The following is a 24,391-nucleotide window of genomic DNA, read 5'->3' as shown; positions in this document are numbered from 1 at the left end:
CAACTCCTGTGTCATTTATAATAATGTCCCAAAAATACTTTCATCAAAGACCACTGACCAGTTATCATTTGCTGTACTGTATTCCTTTTTGGGATTGACTTAAATCGTGGACATAAAAAGGATAAAAAGTTACCACGAACCTCCATCTGATAGGAGACATTGAGGTGAGAACGCCATACATGGAGCGCGCGAGGCCTGACGTCAACTCTGCCCACGGTGTATCGATACTGAGACCTTACGATTTACATAAACCGGTATTTTCCTCAAGTTTTCTGCTAATTTTATCGAGTAATTACGCGAATTTATAGCTAGCTCGATTGCCGTGACGAATGATATCATCGTGTGTCGACGGGACACTTAGGCAGACGTTATTTATTCCCCTTAATTGCTTCTGCTATGGCTGATCAGGAATATCTAATTTATAAAACTGGATATAGCCATCTAAATTAGTGGCAATAAGAAACTGAAGATGACTGTAAGCATTACAGCCAGTTGATGGGTTACTTTAGGTGTGTATCGTGTATAGCCTATATAGTATATTCGTGTTCCTCGTGTCTGAAGGACGTGACTCGTGACCTTTCCCTTTTATGACTTTCATTCTTATGATGTTACACCAGCTTAGGAATCTTCGGCCACTCGAAGACATATCCTGCGCTTGATGATGCTTGATGATCCTGTGGTTAAAATAGGTCTTATGATCCAATCCTGTTTATAATGAACGGCTTGTAGAGTATTCTTTAAAAACAAGTCGAGGGCCACGATAAGAAACCGGGTCACCCTCGGAATGCGTCAGGTTCTGGTTACATGTGACGTCACTCTTTGTTTTTACTCGCCCGTGTGTCATCGCCTGAAGGTCTACTCTATACTCCATATTTTTCTTACACTTGTCTAATGCATTTTGATGGAGGTAAATTAAGGCTTAAAGCTTAGGCTTACAAACTGTAAAATATATCTAGAGATATTATATCTAGAAATTTTTATATAGTATATAATCTGAGGCTCTATCTGTTGCAGCCAAAGAACTTCAAACAGTTAAAAAGATTGTGGTACTTACAAAGAATGAACAAAGGCAAATTTTGGAAAGCCTTCACTTGTGTCATTAAAAATAACACGTAGAAGATACAATGTTATTAAAATACGCTATGTTGCGTGGTGATGATGATAATGTTGATGAAGACGGAACTGCATGAGACTTACCTGTAAAGAGCAAAGTCCAGTGCCAGTATCATCCCGGCTATCGGGAACACTGTTATCAATTAACAAATAGCAATTCAAGCGATCACGAAGAACTAGGGGAGCCATGGTGCCAACCTATACAGGACTTACGGCAAAATAATCAAATATGTAAAGACTTCTTAAATAGTCACTGAAGATTGACATAGGACAAGTGAATTTAGAGTCTCTATATCGTAGAATTGCTTCTAAGGCCGGTATAAATAGTCAGTACCTAAGATGCGACCCGGTCTCAAGAAGTGGTTCGGCTCCGTGCTCCGTGGACCAATTCCAAATTTTGACAGCCAACCAATCACAGAGCCTGAACCGTGTCTTGAGACCGAGATGCATCTTGAGTACTGACTATTTATACCTGCCTAGAAGTTCTAAAAGCCCTTCATGATCCAACGTAGAGACGTTGGATCATGATTGGATAACGATGATTGTCATCATGTTTGCGAGGCTGTCTTTAGCATGAATAATAATCGACGTCAATCTCTACACGTTTGTAATAACTTGTGTTAGTCAATCGTGGGCCAATCTGCAGAGGCCCAAAAAATTTACATTTTCTGGAACTAGACCATCAGGAAATAGAGGCGGCTAACGCCACGCGTGACTCGCCTAGACTTTTTTGGTTAATTACAACTTTGAACTGTATTTAGTCGTCACAACTTAAACTACTTTCGAAGTAGCACCAAATTAAGCAAAACGAGATATTTTTTCTTTAACCCACTTAAACCACTGAATGAACTAATGTCCTTAAGTTAGTAAATAATGTTTTAATAAAAAGTAAAAAACTGGCCAAGTGCGTGTCGGGCCACGCGCAATATAGGGTTCCGTAGTACCACTAGTTTTTGATATTTTTTATGGTCAATGAATGTACATTTATAACGTGTTTTACACCACTAACAACATCATCTAAGTTACGTTCAAAGGAATTTCAACGAAAAGTTCCTAGTTTATACTTTGCCGAATACATTTTTCTTAGTTGATCGACTATAACTCAAAAACTTATGAATTCTTCTTAGCCGTGATAGTTTACCTTTTAAATTCAGCATATTTCCTACTCTCGTCAATTTTTGCACATTTCCAGCAGCAGTCGTTTAGCTGGTAGAACGGACACTGGACTCTAACGATTTTTTCCACTTTAAAACTTAATATTTCACAAACGGATCCCTAAATCGGAAAATGATCTATGAATACTCATAATATTTAAAAAAAACCTATCCAACGACATCCCACACGATGGGGTGGACGCGAAAAAAAAATTTCATCCCCGCTTGATGTGTAGGGAAGGTGCCATACTTTTTTTTTTTAAGATTTCATGTACCGTTTTGTCGGCATCATTAATATGTGCATTTATGCCAAATTACAGCTTTGTAGGTCCTATAGTCTCTGAGGAAAACCTCGGACAGACAGACGGACGGACGGACAGACGCACAGACAGACGGACGGACAGACCGAAACTAGGTTCCTTGTTGACTACGGAACCCTAAAAACGATAACACATACAATAACGGATTTTTAATTTTAACTTGAGTATGTATAGTTTCTTCTCTTCTTCTTTTTCTGTCTCCTTTCCCTATCTCAAACAAGCATACATTTATCATAGTCCGGGACTGTTCCTACCACCCCCTAACGTGTGGTAACCACCAGCATCGCGTGTCCGGCGGAACGGGATTGCGTCGTGGTCGTTTTGTGCCGAAGGCGTTCATCTCTCACCGATCCGATGTATGCCTTTTGCATTGGAATGTCCAGGTTTATTCCCTTTACATAGGTCCTGAGGATAGGAAATGCTTTCAGACAGACATATATGTATTTCCTATTCATAAACGAGGATTGTGTAGATAGGTTTCAGTTGAAGCTTTTTGAGGCTTCGAGATGTCATATATCATGGTTTGGTTTCACCAACTGCTTCCTATGAAGAGCATTCGCTAGCACATGGCAACACTATTTACGTTTATATTTCACACAAGTCCATTTAAATTTCTTAATTCACTTCTTTCACAAGTGAAATAGTTTTGTTGTTAGGACCTTAACGCTTTTCTCCCGTTGTTGTTTATACGTAATATTGGTAGTTGTGGACGGACTAATCATCCACATAATAAATTACCTGCTATCTATCGTGTAAACGGTCTTATTGTGTACTAATCAGATTGTCTCCGGCCCATTTATCTCCTGTCGATCCTATCTCTTTGGTCAATAGAGAAACTTTTGGGCGTTAATTGTCTATGGGATAAGAGTTTTCACCTATCTTATCGGCCGAAGTTAAGTGCAGATATTTTCTGAGAAATCACTAGGTGAGAGGTTATTCTGAGAATTTGTGGTACTGAACCGTATTCTAAGTAGAATTACTGAACTTCGAATGGTAGATTAGATGAAAAATATTAATGTGAGGTGTTGGATCATGCTGCGCTTAGCTGGATCATGTTATACCATTACTTATATAAAATATTCAAAATTTTATGGGGTCTACAAAACATAAGGTACAGTGACAGACTGACAGTATTGTCAAATAAATAATGCTAATTACAAATGGTGCGCGCCGTGCGCTTTCTCAGAACGATCAGCCTCATCTCAGGACCCAGTGTGTGGTCCAAACTGAGGGCGATGGCGTCAAGGTTATTTATTTTTATTGCTTAAATATTTTTATCAGTTACGGGGTTTCGCTCATTAATTTGATCTCAGATTATTTCGATCTTATTATTAGTTATGTTCGAAACCTACTGTTAAAACTATTGTTTTAGAATATTTTGTTATTCCTATATCGTTAACTGCGTGTTATTTTATTATTGTTATGATAAAAAAAAAGCATGTAAGTACTATCTAAAATCTAAAGGAGCTTTTACTACATCATGAGTAACATTGTCAGAAACATAAAAGACAATTTAAATAAGACATTGTGTGTTTGGCAGTACCAAATCAAAATGAAAGGGAGCCCATGCTATCTCTCCAACGTTGCACCGCCGCAAAAGCCTCCGGGCGGGGAGCGAGGTGCGCACGCGCATCCTCCGCAGGCTGCGCGCAGTGACCGCCGCGCCGCCGTCAGTGACAGTGCCCGACACGACATCACGACATCACGACACGACTAATAACTAACTGCTAACAGTGTAACAGTGTTATGTTAACCACGATCCTGTGAGACGATCAGGTAAGTTTTTTTTATTGAAGCGTGATTGAAGCTAAGAAATTGAGACTTATGATACACGAATGAAGCTAAGACGCAAATTGAACATTTTGTTTATGATATTGATACCGGTGAGGAATGAATTGATGTGTCGAGAAAATTGAACCTCGGATAAATAATAAATTCGACGTGGAGAAAAATACTGGATCTCTTACGGAAATTGTTTGGATAAAATACATGTACAAAGTGTGATAGCCAAAACAAAAATATATGAATTTTAACGGGTTCTTAAGTCAGGTTCGGTCCAGCATAAATTTGGCAAGTTTGGAAGTTCTTTAACAATAAAACTTAATTGTTATGTCAACAAAAACATGATGATATGAGATATTGGAATTCTATTATAATTTTTATGTCAACAAAAACTTATCTTTGAGGTTTGTTTACATTTTTTAAGCTGCAGGTACTTTTAAAGAATGGCACCAGGTATCAAAATAAAGGATAAGTTTCGAAATATTATTCAGATCATAACAATAACGTGGTTTTTGTGTTTTTATTATTTTCTTTCTTAATTTTGTATCTTTTTCGTAATCTTAGAATTTATACTCCTCGGCATTTCTGAAGTAGGTATCTGAATCTGATCAATGGGAAATACTGTCATCAGTATTCTATCCATGTCGCTAACGTTGGTCGTTATGTCTTTTTCTTCTAAAGTGTTTTGATAATGGTCCTTCTAGGCTAAGACATAATTGTAATTGGAATATAATTTATAATATACTTGCATAAATCACTCCATAATGGTTTAATTTATGTTAAAAATACCAGCGAAGGATTTATTGATTAACACCAATTTTAGAAAATGAAATAAATTAACGATACGCCGAAAAGCTCTCCAACATAAAAATATAAATAGATAGAACATAAATTATTATAAGGAAAATAAATTGATGATCAAATGATCAAATTATTATTGCTGCATGCATTACCTGAATAGGTAATATTTATTAATAGGATATTGATTGATAAATTAATTTATCTGCAAAAGTAAGAATTTGAATCAAATCGCTAATAAAAGATTCCATACAGCTCTGTAATCTGTTAGATATTATGTAAATTTGTGACCTTCCAATATTTTTTTAGGAACTAAGAAACCAAGGATTTGCAACAATTCCCATAACGACAAATCATGGTCTTCAATCAGTCTTCTACAGGCTTCACTTTCTGACTTCATTTTATTTATAGGTCTACCAGGATCTGATGGCAAAAAGTGAGAAAAGAAATTGAACCTCACGGAATACCGGGGTGATTGGAATAAAACATTTTGATCCTATTTTCCCTCTAGAGATTGATTCTGTGTCTGAAACATGCAAATATAGAAATTTGTCCAATGATCAAGGATATTTTTTGAAAATCTGCTATCAAATTTGCCATCAGATCCTGAGACCTATAGTTAATCTCATAGACATAATATAATGCTAAAGACCAACAAAGAGTGCGAGAGAGAAGAAAATCCTTTATGGAATTATAACAAGATGAAAAGAGAGAGGCAGTCTAATGAAAATTGTAACAACTTTTATTTGACAGGTCGTCAAAAGTCGTCAAACGTTTTTATGCCCTTTCGGTATTTGCAATTTATTATTTAAATCGTATGTTATTTTCAACAAATACTATTATATATAACAATAATAACTTGTGCTGTGAGTGATTGCAGTGTAAATCATAGGAATAATCCTGAAAAATATACATTTCACCCGTAATTAATCTTCATGTCCTAATTGCTACGATGTGTTTATTTTTGCTATATTCTGGTCTTTAGTTCTCTATTTCAAATAAAATATTGTGAATCCTCCCTTTTACTTTCATATTTTGCGTAACTAAAGGTACTATTGTTCCTATATTACACAAATTTTGAAGAAAAATTTTTCATCAAAATTTCTTACATATACGCTAGTGCTTGAATCAAATTTATCGATATGCTTATCGATATTTTACAATAACATAAATCTAAAATAAAAATCATTTACCTTTATATATTTTATCACCTTAAGCCCGGCCGCACATTATCCGAAATTTCTGATCAGAAAAATTCGGACGCCCGGCGGAACGCACTCTGTTCATACATTTTGTTGTAGACCCATCATACTAAAAGAATTTCTGACGTGTCAAAATGTATGAGCGGGGCGGGGCGTCCGAATTTTTGTGATCAGAAATTCGGAAAATGTGCGGCCGGACTAAAAAGGACATATTATCTTATTTTAACTAATATAATATAGTATAGTATAATATAGCTAATATAATATAACTACTATAATATAGAGTGACTCTAAAACTAGAGGAAGGTTTATATTTATATATCATAATCATTTGTTTTACAGATTCCCTCAAGATCCTCTAATAAGAGGAAAATGGCTGAAATTAATTGGGCGTGTTGGTTGGAATCCCAAGAAAAATTCAACAATATGTAGGCAAACATTTCATTGAAAATTTTTAAAGAAAAATTAGAATAAATACTATTTTGGTTAAAGGAGCTATCCCAACTTTATTTGTGCCAGTAAGTTTGACATACTGTTGCACTTGTTACTGAAGCAAATATTAAAAATAAGCAATTATAAGCAATTAATGCTTTTTAGTTCATTTAAGATTGTACTTATATGAACTAAAAAGTATTAAATAATCCTTATTCTGTACTCAATCTTCATAATTTTGAAGTCGGTACCAGTCCTAAGTATATAAGTTGCTGTTATACCTATTCTGTCAGAGAACTGGCGATTAGGTTAGCTGGTACCGATTGCAAAATAATGAAGATTGAGAACAGAATTAATACTGAGTACAGAATAAGAATTATTTAATACTTTTTAGTTCATTTAAGTATAATATTAATATTGTCATTGCCTTGGAAGTCGGTTTTAATTTTTTGTTTAAAAATAATAATTTTACTCATTTTAGCTGTCCTTAACGTTTTCTATACTTACAGTTGGTGTTTTAAAAAATCAAAATAAAAATTGCTTTATTTCTGAACAAATCTAAAATAAAATATATTTTCAGAATACATGGTGCCTACCACCGGTTCGGTAACTAAGCCGACGAGAAGAACCGGCGTAAGAAACTCGCACGCCCACTTTTTACCAAAAAAAGTGAGAAAAAAAAATAATCTTTTAAAACAAAATTTACAATGCTGTAACTAAAAATTATACAATGTAAACATAGATAGATACATAATAATTGTAAGTCATGTAGAAGTAGCCTTGCAAGCAGTCATTCAGCATTCTACTCCCAAGATGTGCCATCAATTATGAAATCATTTTGGCTTTGGCACAAAACATTCTTTGACTACTTTTTTAAATTTATTAATCGAAAGATTTTGAACGTTTTCTGGGACCATATGTTCCCATTTGAATATCAAGGAGTCACTTCGATTTCTCATTGTTTCCATCACCAGACCACCACTTTTGTGAACATGATACCTACTCGGAACAATACAATGTACAGCAAAAGAAAAAATTTTAAAATCGGTTCATAAACGGCGGAGTAATCGTTGAACATACATAAAAATATATCCACAGGCGAACGTCTAGACTCCTCCTGTTTGGAAGTCGGTTCAAAATAATTGTAATAAAATATTATGATATTTTATAATATGTATTTAATTTAAGAATAAAATATAATATACTATGTGTGTTGTTTACTTTCAACGTTTACTTTCAATGTAAGGACTGATTTACCAGATAGATTTTACCTGAGCAATAAATAAGTAACTTTATAATGTGTTAAGTGTAAATTATTTACCCCTATAAGAACCTCATGTCATAACATATCCGACGATTGAAAAATCATTCCAAAAGAAAATGTGTATCTACTTTTCAATCGTCACCTTTTTTTGCCAATTAAAATTTATGATACCTAATTTGAAATACAAATCTATCAAAGTTGCACATTATTTATTTCTTATAGAAACTCAGGTTAAATAACTCGAACGGACTAAACTATCGATAGCAAAATACTATACTATCGATAGTAAAATATACATCACTAGCACACGCACACATTGACAGATCAAAAATGGTCACGCATTTTCGAGTTGTCAGGTGGTCTTTACGACAGTATATATTATGTCTATGGTTAATCTAAACATCTCTTACATTAATCTTCTTCTTCTTCTTTTTAAAACTTGGCTCCTTAGTGAATCGCCAATGTCAGAGTACGTTGAGAAGACTCTGCCTTATATTTTTATATGGCAGAGTCTTTGATTTTATAAAAAAAACAAGGTTGCGGTGAATTACGGACGCGTATACGGTGTCTGTTGACAATTCCTTAACCTAGAACAAACACAAACATAAAGAGTTAGTACCACACCTTATAATTCAATTTGGTTAGTATCTCTTACATTAATACTACGAGTGACAGAGATAACAAAATATTTATATCACAGCTCTTGATGACATTGTCACTAAATCTAAGAAATTAGCATTCCTGAGTCACCAAACTAACTGAATTCTCATGGTAAATACGTCACAACCTCCGATGTTGCCTGGACCTGTTTGGTCAGCTTGGTTCCACTTCATTTAGCGGCTCATGTCAATTGCATAAGCGAATCCGCAATCTATCTTACAGTCTTTAACGTCTCAGTCTCAGTGGAACGAAATTTGATATCTAACCGTTTGAAATCAATAACTATAATTGCTTACGGATTATGTTATTTTATGCTCTATCGTTTTTTATGAGCTTTGTCTATAACTTGTATCACCTTTTCGACCTTATTAGAAACGACTTTTAAAGCCATCACCATTGTCTTGTCAACATAACTTTCGCACTGCTCGAGTCTCTTACAAAGAGCTGAAAACTGAATGACAGTTTCTAGTAGGTCATTAGCAGTCATTAGTGTCTATTGATGATTTGACTATTGACTGTTCATGTCTATGCGTCAAATTTTAATCATTGACTTCAGTGAAAATGGCTTATGGCAATGATATTTATCTAAATGATAGAGCCTGTTGCTCACACAAACAATTTTGACAAATACACTAATACACTCACTGTTAACGAGAATTGGAATATACATTATACAGGGTGTTACAAAATAAGGTGATAGTTAAGGGTGTGTGTATTTATCTATGAAAGGCAAACGGCAGTACTTAAAGAGTAACTTTTTTTAAATTGGGAAATTCATAATCATAACGCTCCGGCGCTTGCTTAAACAAATAACAAAATAATATAGTCTGTCAAAAAAGTGAAGAAATTAAAAAGTGGCAACATCGTAGTGTCATCCCTTTCAAATCAATCTCAGAAAAAAGGGATGACACTACGATGTTGCCACTTTTTAATTTCTTCACTTTTTTGACAGACTATAGAATTTGCTCTTTCAGCGCAGTACTTTCACAGTGAACTCTGAGGGACATACTTTGTTTTGTTATATCATATTAGTGATCCATAAATGAATTACTTTTACATGCCGACAGACAGCTAAACAAACACAGCGCGAGCCTTCGCAACATGCTAATATGCGATTTGCATGTCGCTCTCGTTACATCACCTTACCTCGATATATTTCTCTCCAGATGAGTCTACATCCTGATAAGCATCTCAAGTGTTTTCCAGATCTTCTCTTTCATCAGCTATAGCTTCTGAAGGTCCATCCATTCCCTAATAACTACTTGTTTCTGCAAGAACATTTAGATATGATATAATACGAAACGAATCTGAAACTTATCCTATAACAGAATAAGAAAATGCTAAAAGTTAAACATAATATTTGTCCTGCAAAAAATATCTAAAGTTTTAGTAAAATACTTAAATGTAAAGAATTCGTTTGGTATGTCGACAATGTTGGTTTATCTTCACAATAAAACACGTTTATATTCTATCAAGTAGGTCGTTCACGATATCAAGTTTAATTTTGTTTTGGAATATTACCTGCCTGTTTTGCATTCCTATCGAGGTGAAAATTAAAAAAAATATATCCAAAGTCAGTCAGGACTCAGGAACAAAAATAAGTTAATCACTCACTGATTTCCGATCCGAGTTTTAACAGCGTTAATGATTAACTTCAAAATATTTTTCAGTCAACAACGCCGTAGATACTCTGCCGTAGAGCCCGTAGATAAACTTCTGTCAAAATTTCTCTGAAACTGGGCTGAAGTAATAGAAATAACAAAGCAACAGTATCAATGATACAAAGAATTAAGTCGCACTCGAGAAGCTACTCGTATCAGTAATATGATAATATGCCTGTAATTAATTGATATAGCACCCTTCCTATCTTTTCGCATGTATCAGAGGGAGACGACGTTACAAGAATAAGAATAAGAATCATTTATTCAATTTATCGTAACAAAAACACCATTATAAAATACACAAAAGAATAACAAAAAAAGAACTTAGAAATAAAAAATAAAATATTCTAAAAGAAACAAAACATGTGTTGTGAAAAAAAAAGAATAATATGTACAAAAATAGTAGCAGCAAAGCAACTACTACAATCGCTGTATAGGGAGACATGGTTGACAGATCTTAACTATTGAGTAAACTTCTAGCATTCTCACGGTCTGGAGTAACCTTTTAAAACACGTTAATGTCGGCACCGTTACGGCAAATAAAGACTGTACACTCAATTTAGTAAAAAGTATTTTCTGACATTTTTAGTCTTTGTCCATAGTCTATTTTTTTATTCTAGTCGTCTATGGTTCTTTTGGCTACATCCTTTTTTGATATTATTTATTTTTAATGGCTAAACGAGAAGTATAATTTTTTTTGCAGCTTTAGCTAGTTAAAGCACGTTAAAGGTAGAGTACCGTTGTACGTTGGTTTTTAATTTTTTTCTAGTTTAGATTTTTTTCTGAAATTCTGTTGTAATCATTCTCTTTTTGTAAAAAATGCAAAGGCATATACATTTAAAAGATGAATTATTCCCACTTTTTGATAAGAAGTGGCCCCGTGCGAGTTTCTTACGCGCCGGTTCTTCTCGCCGGGTTAGTTCCCTACCACCGGGGTAGGCAACACAGGACTTTCTGAAAAGATTTTATTCAAATTTATCATTCATCGTATTCATCAAATCTTGAAATTCCTCTAGAAGCTGGTTGGCAGTTATTCGGATTCATAAGAACATATTATTTCTTTAAAACAATATGACGTCATGACTCATGATGTAGGAATGTCCGCTGCGTGTACGTGATTTTGGACAGTATCAATGTACAATTTATTTCCAATGTAAACGATATAGTCTCTTGAAAAAGGTTTCTTATTTCAAAATATTATGTTCGCATTAATCTACTACCTATAGTTTTGAAATACCTGTATTTTCTGGACTAGAATTCAAATCTTTCATAAAAATACTAGCTTTGGTTTTATAAAAACAACTAAGAAAATCGTTTCATGGACTGGCGTGGAAATAGGAACTCCCTGTCCGCAGGCAGTCCCGATAATATACTTACATTGTTCTGTTGTATGATGCAGGATGCTTCTAGGATAATTCATGTCGCTTAAACCTTTTTTGATACTAAGGGCCTGTTTTACCTCTTCTTGATAAAGTGACGGATGGCGGATAGGCTATAATAGCCTGCCACAACTTTTTTAACAGATTCTCCATACTCTATATTATTATGTCGAGTTAAGTGGTGGATAGCCTATCCTGCACTTATCAGGAAGTGAGGAAACAGGCCCTCTATCTGTCAAGTTAAGTGGTGGATAGTCTATCCCACACTGATCAAAAAGTAGTGAAACAGACCCTAATTGATTGTAAGATCAAAATAAGTGAAATCGGACAAGTTGTTTTCGAATTTTGCGAGACATCCGACATAATAAGATTTCGTTTAATTATAATATTAGCTGTGATCATATCTTGTAAACTTGTTGATGTAAATTATTCTTAACATACTTTTACGTTTTATGTATTTGCACATGCGGTTTATAAAAAAAATGTAACACTTTTTACGTTACAATTTGAACAAAGGCAACTTTCCAGTCCGATCGGACGCCCATAAATTTATTTACCGTTCGGCAACTGATAATGCCAGAGATACACTCGTAAATTATGGACGGATAAATTACGAGTCCTTGTTATTGTTAGTAATTTAATATTTTAATCTCTGAAAGTGAATTTTTGAGCGCAAAGAGAGTTATGGGAATTGAAACTACAGTTTTTGGAAGCTAAGCATTCGCTTAACAATCATTTAGCTTCTGGTTATTGCCATAACTGAGCTAGGTTTTTATGAGAGTACAGTGAAATCCAATAAGTATACCATTTCAATCAGTATAGGCCCTGCAAAATTGTATCAAAATTTAAATACACCAATATCACCTTTTGATCGCGATCTACCAATAACGGTCCGCCGTTACCGTTAGATTTAAATTTGTATAAAAGTTTGCTTATTGGTAGATCATGAATGATCAATTCAAAAGCTATTGCAAATCAAAATGTTGATAATGATCTGGCAAAGCTGAAGGTCGTATGTACGGTTATGGTAGAAATATTTAAAACAGTATCAGATGGCAGCAGAGTATTTATAAACAGGAGGTACTTGGTAGCTGCCTGTTATTGTAACTTGACGCGGCGAGCTCCTGTAATTACAGCTAAAATTATAGTCGTTAGGTACATAGTTTATTAAACCTCTTAGAAGCTATGGTCCGAACCAAAAATACCAAAACTGAATATTAAAATATGACAAAGATATCAAAGTTAAAGCTCCCGCCTTCTAACTAGCGAGAAATGTGTACTGCACGAAATAGCAGGTGATGCTATGATGATTATATTATAAATTATGCATTTTGGCATTGTTGGTCCAAGAAGAGATTATCATCACGCAAAAGAGAAAAGAGAGAGAGAATGCTGAATAGAAAAATAGAAATCCAATTAGAATGTTTCAAATGTTGATATAAAGTTTATAATGTACTAGCGACCCGCCCCGGCGTCGCACGGGTATAAAATATATGGCCACTGAAAAAATTATTAAAATCGATAGCCTATGACACTTCACGTGGTCTACTTCTTATCTGTGCCAAACTGCCAAATAACATAAAAATTGCTCCAGTAGTTCGCGAGATAAGCCCTTTCAAATAATTTCCCCCGTTTTTTCCACATTCTCCTATTAGTCTTAGCGTGATAAAATATAGCCTTCCTCAATAAATGGGCTATCTAACACTGAATAATTTTTCAAATTGGACCAGTAGTTCCTGGGATTAGCGCGTTCAAGTTAGACCTTTCAATTAATTTTCCTCATGTTTTCCCCATTTTCCTCTATTTCTTCGATCCTATTAGTCTTAACGTGATAAAATATAGCCTATAACCTTCCTCGATAAATGGGCTTAGATCTAACACTGAAAGAATCATCAAAATCCGTTGCGTAGTTTTAAAGATTAAAGGGAACAAAGGGACATGAGGGAAAAAAAGCGACTTTGTTTTATAATATGTATAGATAAAAGATAGATAGCTAGGTCACATATAGTTTTGTGATTCCGGTTCTTTTCGAAACAGATGTTTTACTGGTCTTGATACTCTACAGTTGCAAACATTGCCAATGCAAGATTTGAAAGCAAACATGCGATTTGCTTAAACCAATGCAGTCGTGAAGGTCTGGTTATGTCACCAAGCTGATGTGTTACATCGCGAATCAATATATCACCGGAAGACTCCCACCTCGGCTTTGCCAAACATCGCCAAATAATGCCAAGCCCAAGGTCAGCCGTAACTTGACTTTGAATCACTAATTTCGTCTATTGACGCGCTTTTGTGATGCTAAGGGAAAGTGATAAAAAGATAATTATTTATATGTATACAACTTTATACGAAACTATGATAGACACAGGAAAAGAAACTGTACAAATAGGCGGTCCTACAGCTTATAGCTGTTTCTTTTAGTAATCCTATTAATCGATTAGCTGAATCGATTTCGCTGAAATTTGGTATAGAGGTACTTTGAGTCCCCGGAAAGGACATGATACTGTTTATTCCGGAAAAATGTACGGTTCCCCGAATGTACAGTTACATGAAATTTTGCAAGTAGAGTTCCAGGATATAGACGTCTGCTAAGAATAGATAGGAACTTCATCTCTCAGGTATTAGGGTTGTTAGAAGTTTGTATAAAAGTCCTATGTTGATTTATATTCTAGGAATGTTTTTTTTTTATTTATAAAATTGGGGCCGTCTATGGACTGTTCGTCCATATTCTTTTATTTTGTTTTTTTTTTTTTTCTAGGAATGTTAGTATGCAGACAAATCCGCTGGAATAACCTAATAAACAATACGTTTAAGTTAATTGCTTAAATCATCTTTATTTTCTTGTTGATTTCCTCATCACAGTATTGGTGTGTTCTATAATGAGTTAATGACAAATCCTATTTAGAATTCACATAACTCCTTAATAATTCGCTTAATCATTGTTAGCTATAAGTAATCTTATTTGTATTTGCTCAACTATAAAGTATCGAATAGAACATTCTCCTGCACTTGTTACGTGTGTTTATTTACTTCTTGATATACATTGCCACGAGCTTCTGTCGTGCAGCGAACATGCATGTACAGCGCCATATTATCGTGTAAGAAATGCATGTAGAGCCCCATATTATTCTTTTTTAAAACTCACGATTTTTACCCTACCAATGTTATAGGTTTCCATAATAATAATTATGACGGGCTCTTCAGCCGATGAACAGTATTTAGACAAAGCACCATCAAGGAAATTGATTCCTAGGCAGTTGACAGATCAACGTCATATTTTGGTCGGATCATGTCAATTGTCAATTTAATGTTAATTGTGATATCTGTCGGCTGGGTTTGACGAAACACGACCAAAGTATGAAGGTCCCCCATCTGCCTAGGAATCAACTTCTCTGATGGTACAATTTACAAACTTCTACTTTATCTAAAGCGTCAGAAAAATTGATATTTATGCAGGTGGTGGACCTACGTTAATTGGGCTGGTTATGTCAAGTCAATAGGAAAAGTCACTCACTCAGAGTTTATTTTACTTAAGAGGAGTCCACACCGCCGTTTTTCCATACAAACGTTGTCCCCTGTTTCCTCCCTGGATAATGCCGGTAGAGTTATGATTTTTTTCCTGAATATCTATGGCCACTATTAGCATGTCCCTATGTTTTCTTTTTTTTCCTAATTTTATTATTAAAAAAGATAAAAACGTCCAAAAACCCAAAAAAAGGCCAGATTTTCCTCTGTGTTCAAACACCCAGAAAACAAAACTGGCTAAAATATACAAAAAAAAATAAAACTTAGGAACACAGCTCAAGCCTTGCTTTAATTCTTAATGAAAAAACTACTTAAATCGGTTAAGTTTTTAAACTTTTGTCGTGTCGTCTTTATCGCGCTCTGCGGTGAGAGGCTTGAGATTAGTGAGACAGCAATGCATTTTCAAATACCTATTTTCAATTTCTCTCGCCCTTGGTGTATCCTCAATAAGACGTATTATGATGGATCGCGATCAGGCGCGGGCCGCCCACGTGTAATGATCTCACCACCAGGGATACTCACTGGCTTTATAAACCTGCGGTTTTATTATAGAAAATAATTTTGTTATTGTCAAAGAAACAGTAACAGTAAACATGGCTTACCGTTGTTTTGTTTCTTTAAAAAAAGTTTGTAAATTGTACTATCAGAGAAGTTGATTCATGGGCAGGTGGCGGGCCTACCTTTTTTGGTCGCGTTTTTCAAACCCAGCCGACAGATGACGATTTACATTAAGTTGACATAAGCCTGCCAAATGACGTAGGGCCGTCAACTGCCTATAAATTAATTTCTTCGATGGTGCTATCAGAGAAGTTGATTCCTATGCAGATGGGGGACCTACTTAGTTTGGTCGCATTACGTCAAACCTAGCCGATAGCTCACAATTAACACTGAATTGACATGACCGAGCAAATGACGTTGGTCTGTCAACTGCCTAGGAATCAATTTCCTCGATGGTACATAAGGAAAAGATCTTGGACAGACAAAGGGACGGCAACAACCGATTAAAGTAACATTTTATCGCGCTTTTTACTTTAAACGGAACCTAAAAAATCATTGTCTCTTTTAAGCACTAGGAGGAGTGCAGCTAATTAGAACATGTTATCAGCAGTCTCTTTAAACATCTTCAGCATTCTCTTAATAGCTTCTAATTAATAGAATGTGGCATCAGAAAAAGAGGTAGACCTAGAGCAAGGTGGGCAGATGAGATCATAGAAACCGCTGGTAGTTCATGGATGACAAAAGCTACAGAAAGAGACTATTGGACATCTCTCGAGGAGGCCTTCACCCTCAAATAAGAGGGGTTCACGTAGAAAAACTTGTAAAATAATTGACAATCAATATAATAAAAAATATTGTACTTGTAGCAAAATCCTTATGTTAATATATTTTAATTAATTAATTTTTATACTTACCAATTAATTTTGCATGAATGTCAATTGTAATTATTCTGATAAATATATTATTAATCAATGTATAACAATTTCAATATTATGTATTCTGGAACTTTAAATCATGTAAAACTTTAAAACAAACGTGAAATAAAAGGCTTCTTAATTTTTTTTATTTCATTTATTAATTAATAGAATGTGATACAATGTATGTAACTCCCAATAACACAAGCCAAAGGTTTGTCACTCCTATCTCTAGGACATCCAGATTCTAGATTATGGAGTGTGCCTGTGGAGATTTACGAGATCTTGATAGACCTGACACTTCTCAGTTGTCGGTGGTCAAGTTCATATCAGTCTGGGCTCACATGATGCTTTGGATAGTGGTATTTGACTCCACTATCTAAATTCTAAATCAACTCGCACCATGACTTTGGGAAATATATACAACCGGATATAGAACATACCCCTTTATTGGAAGTCGGTTAAAAAGTATTCTCTATGTTACTGGCTAAGTTCTATGTCAAGTATCTCAGTTCTGGGCTGGTACCGACTTCAAAAGAATAAAAATTGAGTACAGAATTCATTGAGATTTAGTCGAATAATGAAAAAGGCACTAATGAATAATAAGAATTATTTCATACTTTTTAGGTCATTTTAAGAATATTGTTTTTTCCTTGGAAGTCGGGTTCAATTTTTTGTTAAAAAATAATAATTATAGTAAGTAGTAGTTGTTATAGCAGCTACAGAAATACACAATCTATGAAAATTTTAGAAGTCTAACTATAGCGGTTCTTGAGATACAGCCAGACGGACAGACGATGAAGTTTTAGTAATAGGGTCCCGTCTGTACCCTTTGGGTACGGAACCATAAAGTAGACCAGGAACAAATGTACAACTAGTATAACATGTCAATAAAACATAACTTTCACAAAGACCATAAAAATATGTTTTATAAGTGTAAGGATAAATTCTCCTGGACATATTCTCATGCTGCGAGAAATGGTTAATTCTAATTCTTTACTTGAAACAACCTGTTTTAAACATGTAAAGATAATTGTTGTTAAGTATACATTATTAGCGTCGTTAACTTTAAGTCCTGTCGTTTTATTAACATTCCACGGAGGATATGAGAGGATCATTAAAATGACGTTCAGATGTGTTATCTATGTTGCCGCTATCAGGTTATATTATGTAATGTTTAGGTAAGTACGTAAAACATTATTTTTTAATTCCTAAAAAATTAATCTTTTGATTTGTATTAGAATTCAAATACTTAAAAACCGTAAACCTACAATTTACGCTCCCATAATAATATCATGATTGTTTGAAAATTACAATGATGCCATAAAAACCTAGAGTCTCGAGACATTCGGAGACCTAAACGTTAGCTATCATCAAAGTCAGATTACTAAACGTTAAAAAATAGCTAAATATGGGATCCAAACTTCCCCCACCAAAGATCCTTCTGCATTGACAAATGTTTGTTAAGTATCTCTTAAACTCCCAGACATACAAAAGTATCTTCTTTTCGATTAACACTTCTAAAATCTCAACTTGTTGTTTGTTTAGGTACGGGGTCTACCTGGGTTGTACCTGCCGGCAGCTAAACACATTAATGAATAGAACATTACCAATCACATAAACGGTATAAATATTCATTTCGTTTCTTAGAACGATGGAAGTAATGAATGGGAGGATGTAATGATCGTTAGTGTCTTCAGTTGCAGTTTGCAAAACCAATCCCAGGGTTTGGGATTCCATCCCAGGAGAATTTATTTTTATGTGTTTTCAGTTTTCACTCGATACTCTACATAATATTTATTATTTAGTAAAGTAACTAACAGAACTTAAAAGTTATTGATAGCAAGATTAAAAAGCTAATTGCAGAAATATTAAGACATCCCATCATAATGATTTCTTAAGTTTACGCGAGTATCACTCATGATATTACAAGGTTTAAACACTTACGGATTTTTGTCTCGGAGCACTTTTATTAATCCCGACGTTTCGGCTGTGTAAGCACAGTATAACATCCCATCATCCTGTGCTAAGCCGGCTAAGCGTCTTCTTTTATTATTCTTTTTTTAAAAATTCGTAATTTGGCTCTATGTAGAGTTAACACTTATATTTTCAAAAATGTCGCTAATATGACCAAATCCCTCTATTTCTTTATTTTTTTTATAGTAAAAAAAGTGATTTTTTTATTATACAAAAAAAAATGTGCAACAATTTTGGCATCATGTGAGTGCAAACGCGTAGGCACTGCCACCCCCGCGGCGCGCGCTGTCACACCTCATATTATGCGCGTGCGCAGCAGTGGTGAGTTGCCTTGTAGTAGTATCCTAGAACTTCAGATTATAAAATTGGTTTGTGATTTTTGATTTATGATCATATTTTCTAATAGTGTCTTTGTGCTCCGCAGCTTTATGGCTGAGCGTTAAGTTTTCTAAGATGTGATTTTAGGACTTCTTAGGTATCTTATTATAGTGACCAAAGCTTACTGAGGTCAACATTTTTCTGTATTTACAGAATAATAGTCCATAGTAATCTAAGGTTACTAGGGTTTACTTATATTTACATAACAATAATAAAGTGTAAAATGAGAATTGAATGAAACGAAAATAGTCTTAAGTAAAACAAAACATTTGTGTGAGAATCTAGATATAGTCAATGCTTATCATAATATTATTATATAACTAGATGACGCCTGCAACTCGGTTGCTCCAAAATTCGTTTATCGCGCCGAAACTGTACATTTTTCCGGGATAAAAAGTATCTTAAATGTCCTTTCCCGGACTCAAAGTATCTCTACACCCAGTAAAATCGGTTTGCGTTTTGGGCGTGAAGACGTAAGAGACAGACAGACACACTTCGCATATATATATTATATATTAGTATGGATTGGTATCTTATATCATATCCTAGGATGAGGCTGTATTGTTGTATGTTAACAACACAACAAATAAACAACAACAAAGAGTGCGCGTCATTTTCGCGACTCTGATATTGGAGAATCACGTTTTTTTCTCACAATATTGATGTCATCTGTGTCATGCATACTGGTTAATATCGTCGTAATATGAGTATCTGCAGGATATACAATTCTTTAGATACGATTGTAGCACCTCCATCGTGGGTATCGCAGACACAATAGATTGTTAATTGTTATGCGGCAGCCGGCTGCCGCTTGGGGACAGAAGCCTGCTAAATGATGTAGGTAATGTTGTTATAGTCTAAACTTTAAAGCTATTTGCAAACAAGTTTTTACTTTTTATAGTTCCGTACCCAAAGGGTAAAAACGGGACCCTATTACTGAGACTTCGATGTCTGTCCGTCTGTCTCCAGGCTGTAACTCAAGAACCGCTATAGTTAGATTTCTGAAGTTTTCACAGATTATGTATTTCTGTTGCCGCTATAACAACAAATACTAAAAAGGCAATAAAATTAATATTTAAAGTGGGCTCCGATACAACAAACTTGATTTTTTTGGCTCGCACTTGGCCGATTTTTTTTTTCTTATTCTTGTAACTTGACTGGCACAGGTATAAAATTTTGTTCCTGTACTTATCGCCTAAAGGTTGACTGGTAGATAATGCCATAAGCCATAAGGCATTAAGTCTACGTTTGTACTTGTATGTGCATAAAGTTTTTAATAAATAAATAAAATCGTTTCTATCATGGGCCACAGAAGCCTGCTAAATGATGTAATGCTGTCATGGTCCAAACTTCAAAGCTATTCGCAAACAAGTTTTTTATATTTTAGTATTTACAATTTTGTGCAAATTACAATTACAGTTTACAATATTAATTGTGTAAATTGAAATTTTGTGAAATTATAATTTTTACAATTTTTATGTTTTCTACAACTCGTAGTTTGGACAATACTAGTATGAGTTACTTAGAGATTTCTATTTGGAGTATTTGAAAGTTCTGCACGTGGTTCTGCACCACTTAAAATTTTTAAAACACGTGCATCAACTGTAAAAAAAATTCTCGATATCTTTATTCAAATGTTCAATCCTATACACTTAAATGCAAAAGTGTGTTTGTTAGTCTATCTGTCTCTCTGTCTGTCTGTCTGTTACCTCTTCATGCCTAAACCGCTGAAGTGATTTGGCTGAGGTATGGACTATGGAGATACTTTGAGTCCATGGAAAGGCCATAGGGTGCTTGATGATAGGGCATAGGATCCCGGAAAAATGTACGGTTCCCTTGCGGTAAACCAATTTTGGCGCAACGGAATTGCGGGCGTCTCATCTACATTGTTTCTTTATATTATTACTAGCTGCTGCCCGCGACTTCGTCCGCGTGGACTTTAGTTTATAGCTGTTGTTCCCGTACATCGATTGAGTCGTTTACGCGCAAATCAGAAAAGTGTATTATGTGGGAACCGCACATTTTTCCGGGACAAAAAACATTCCTTGTCCCAGATTTAAATTAGTATCTCCAATCTCCATGCCAAATTTCATCAAAATAGATTAAATAGTTTAGGCGAGAATCATAAAAGTTTATTGTGCGGGAACCGTCTATTTTCCGGGATAAAACGTATCCCTTGTCCTTTCCCGAGACTTAAAGTATTGCCATACCAAATTTCATCAAAATAGATTGAATAGTTTAGGCGATAATCATAAAAGTTTATTGTGCGGGAACCGTACATTTTCCAGGACAACATTAGTATTCCTTATCCTTTCCCGAGACTGAAAGTATTTCCATACCAAATTCTATCAAAATAGATTGAATGGTTTACGTGCAAACCATAAAAGTATATTGTGCAGTAACCGTACATTTTTCCGGGACAAAATGTATCCTATGGTCTTTTCGGGACTCACAGTATCTTTATACCAAATTTCAGCAAAATGGGTCCAGCCGTTTACGCGTGATGTCGTGACCACGCGAAATATAACGTTCCGCGCAGCTTCGCCCGCGTAAATTAGATATTTTACACACAAATTAGTCCAAAAAAAATTGCCTATGATTCTTCACGTGGTCTACTTCTGTCTTCTTATCTGTTCCAAATAACAGAAAAATTGCTCCAGTAGTTCGTAAGATAAGCCCTTTCAAATAATTTCCCCCGTTTTTTCCACATTTTCATCTATTTATTCACTCCTATTAGTAGGAGCGTGATAAAAATATATAGCCTATAGCCTTCCTCGATAAATGGGCTATCTAACAATGAAATAATTTTTCAAATCGAACCAGTAGTTCCTGAGATTAGCGCGTTCAAATAAGCCCTCTCAAAAAATTTCCCCCATTTTTTCCACATTTTCCTCTATTTCTCACTCCCATTAGTCTAAGCGTGATAAAATATAGCCTATAGCCTTCCTCGATAAATGGGCTATCAAACACTGAAAGAATTTTTCAAATCGAACCAGTAGTTCCTGAGATTAGCGCGTTCAAATAAGCCCTCTCAAAAAATTTCCCCCATTTTTTCCACATTTTCCTCTATTTCTCACTCCCATTAGTCTAAGCGTGATAAAATATAGCCTATAGCCTTCCTCGATAAATGGGCTATCTAACACTGAAATAATTTTTCAAATCGGACCGGTAGTTCCTGAGATTAGCGCGTTCAAACAAACAAACAAACTCATGTCAAACTCATGTGTCATGCATACTGGTTAATATCGTCGTTATATGAGTGTCTGCAGGGTATACAATTCTTTAGATACGATTGTAGCACCTCCATCGTGGGTATCGCAGACACAATAGATTGTTAATTGTTATGCGGCAGCCGGCTGCCGCTTGGGGACAGAAGCCTGCTAAATGATGTAGGTAATGTTGTCATAGTCTAAACTTTAAAGCTATTTGCAAACAAGTTTTTACTTTTTAGGGTTCCGTACCCAAAGGGTAAAAACGGGACCCTATTACTGAGACTTCGATGTCTGTCCGTCTGTCTCCAGGCTGTAACTCAAGAACCGCTATAGTTAGATTTCTGAAGTTTTCACAGATTATGTATTTCTGTTGCCGCTATAACAACAAATACTAAAAAGGCAATAAAATTAATATTTAAAGTGGGCTCCGATACAACAAACTTGATTTTTTTGGCTCGCACTTGGCCGATTTTTTTTCTTATTCTTGTAACTTGACTGGCACAGGTATAAAATTTTGTTCCTGTACTTATCGCCTAAAGGTTGACTGGTAGATAATGCCATAAGCCATAAGGCATTAAGTCTACGTTTGTACTTGTATGAGCATAAAGTTTTTAATAAATAAATAAAATCGTTTCTATCATGGGCCACAGAAGCCTGCTAAATGATGTAATGCTGTCATGGTCCAAACTTCAAAACTATTCGCAAACAAGTTTTTTATATTTTAGTATTTACAATTTTGTGCAAATTACAATTACAGTTTTACAATATTAATTGTGTAAATTGAAATTTTGTGAAATTATAATTTTTACAATTTTTATGTTTTCTACACCTCGTGGCTTGGACAATACTAGTATGAGTTACTTAGAGATTTCTATTTGGAGTATTTGAAAGTTCTGCACCACTTAAAATTTTTAAAACACGTGCATCAACTGTAAAAAAAAAATCTCGATATCTTTATTCAAATGTTCAATCCTATATATTATACTTAAATGCAAAAGTGTGTTTGTTAGTCTATCTGTCTCTCTGTCTGTCTGTCTGTTACCTCTTCATGCCTAAACCGCTGAAGTGATTTGGCTGAGGTATGGACTATGGAGATACTTTGAGTCCATGGAAAGGCCATAGGATGCTTGATGATAGGGCATAGGATCCCGGAAAAATGTACGGTTCCCTTGCGGTAAACCAATTTTGGCGCAACGGAATTGCGGGCGTCTCATCTACATTGTTTCTTTATATTATTACTAGCTGCTGCCCGCGACTTCGTCCGCGTGGACTTTAGTTTATAGCTGTTGTTCCCGTACATCGATTGAGTCGTTTACGCGCAAATCAGAAAAGTGTATTATGTGGGAACCGCACATTTTTCCGGGACAAAAAACATTCCTTGTCCCAGATTTAAATTAGTATCTCCAATCTCCATGCCAAATTTCATCAAAATAGATTAAATAGTTTAGGCGAGAATCATAAAAGTTTATTGTGCGGGAACCGTATATTTTCCGGGATAAAACGTATTCCTTGTCCTTTCCCGAGACTTAAAGTATTGCCATACCAAATTTCATCAAAATAGATTGAATAGTTTAGGCGATAATCATAAAAGTTTATTGTAAGGGAACCGTACATTTTCCAGGACAACATTAGTATTCCTTATCCTTTCCCGGGACTGAAAGTATTTCCATACCAAATTCCATCAAAATAGATTGAATGGTTTACGTGCAAACCATAAAAGTATATTGTGCCGTAACCGTAAATTTTTCCGGGACAAAATGTATCCTATGGTCTTTTCGGGACTCAAAGTATTTTTATACCAAATTTCAGCAAAATGGGTCCAGCCGTTTACGCGTGATGTCGTGACCACGCGAAATATAACGTTCCGCGCAGCTTCGCCCGCGTAAATTAGATATTTTACACACAAATTAGTCCAAAAAAAATTGCCTATGATTCTTCACGTGGTCTACTTCTGTCTTCTTATCTGTTCCAAATAACAGAAAAATTGCTCCAGTAGTTCGTGAGATAAGCCCTTTCAAATAATTTCCCCCGTTTTTTCCACATTTTCATCTATTTATTCACTCCTATTAGTAGGAGCGTGATAAAATATAGCCTATTGCCTTCCTCGATAAATGGGCTATCT

The 24,391-nt window shown here is 35.0% G+C and overlaps 1 protein-coding gene across 7 annotated transcripts in view; it reads left to right on the top strand.

The window, feature by feature from the left end:
• Positions 1–4,227: 4,227 nt before the first annotated feature.
• LOC121733105 (titin) overlaps positions 4,228–24,391 on the top strand; it is a 74,868-nt gene continuing 54,704 nt past the window's right edge. For 5 of the 7 annotated variants that reach the window (XM_042123257.1, XM_042123252.1, XM_042123255.1 and 2 more), the window contains exon 1: positions 4,228–4,363. The gene's annotated coding sequence lies outside the window, so the exon portion shown is untranslated. The remainder of the gene's footprint in view (positions 4,364–24,391) is intronic. The other 2 variants (XM_042123251.1, XM_042123250.1) reach the window with 1 other exon arrangement.

Source organism: Aricia agestis, chromosome 13 (assembly GCF_905147365.1).
Source record: "Aricia agestis chromosome 13, ilAriAges1.1, whole genome shotgun sequence".
In the NCBI taxonomy this organism is placed as follows: Eukaryota; Metazoa; Arthropoda; class Insecta; order Lepidoptera; family Lycaenidae; genus Aricia; species Aricia agestis.
The sequence above is the reverse complement of the archived record's forward strand: the minus strand, read 5'-3'. Positions and strand labels throughout refer to the sequence as shown.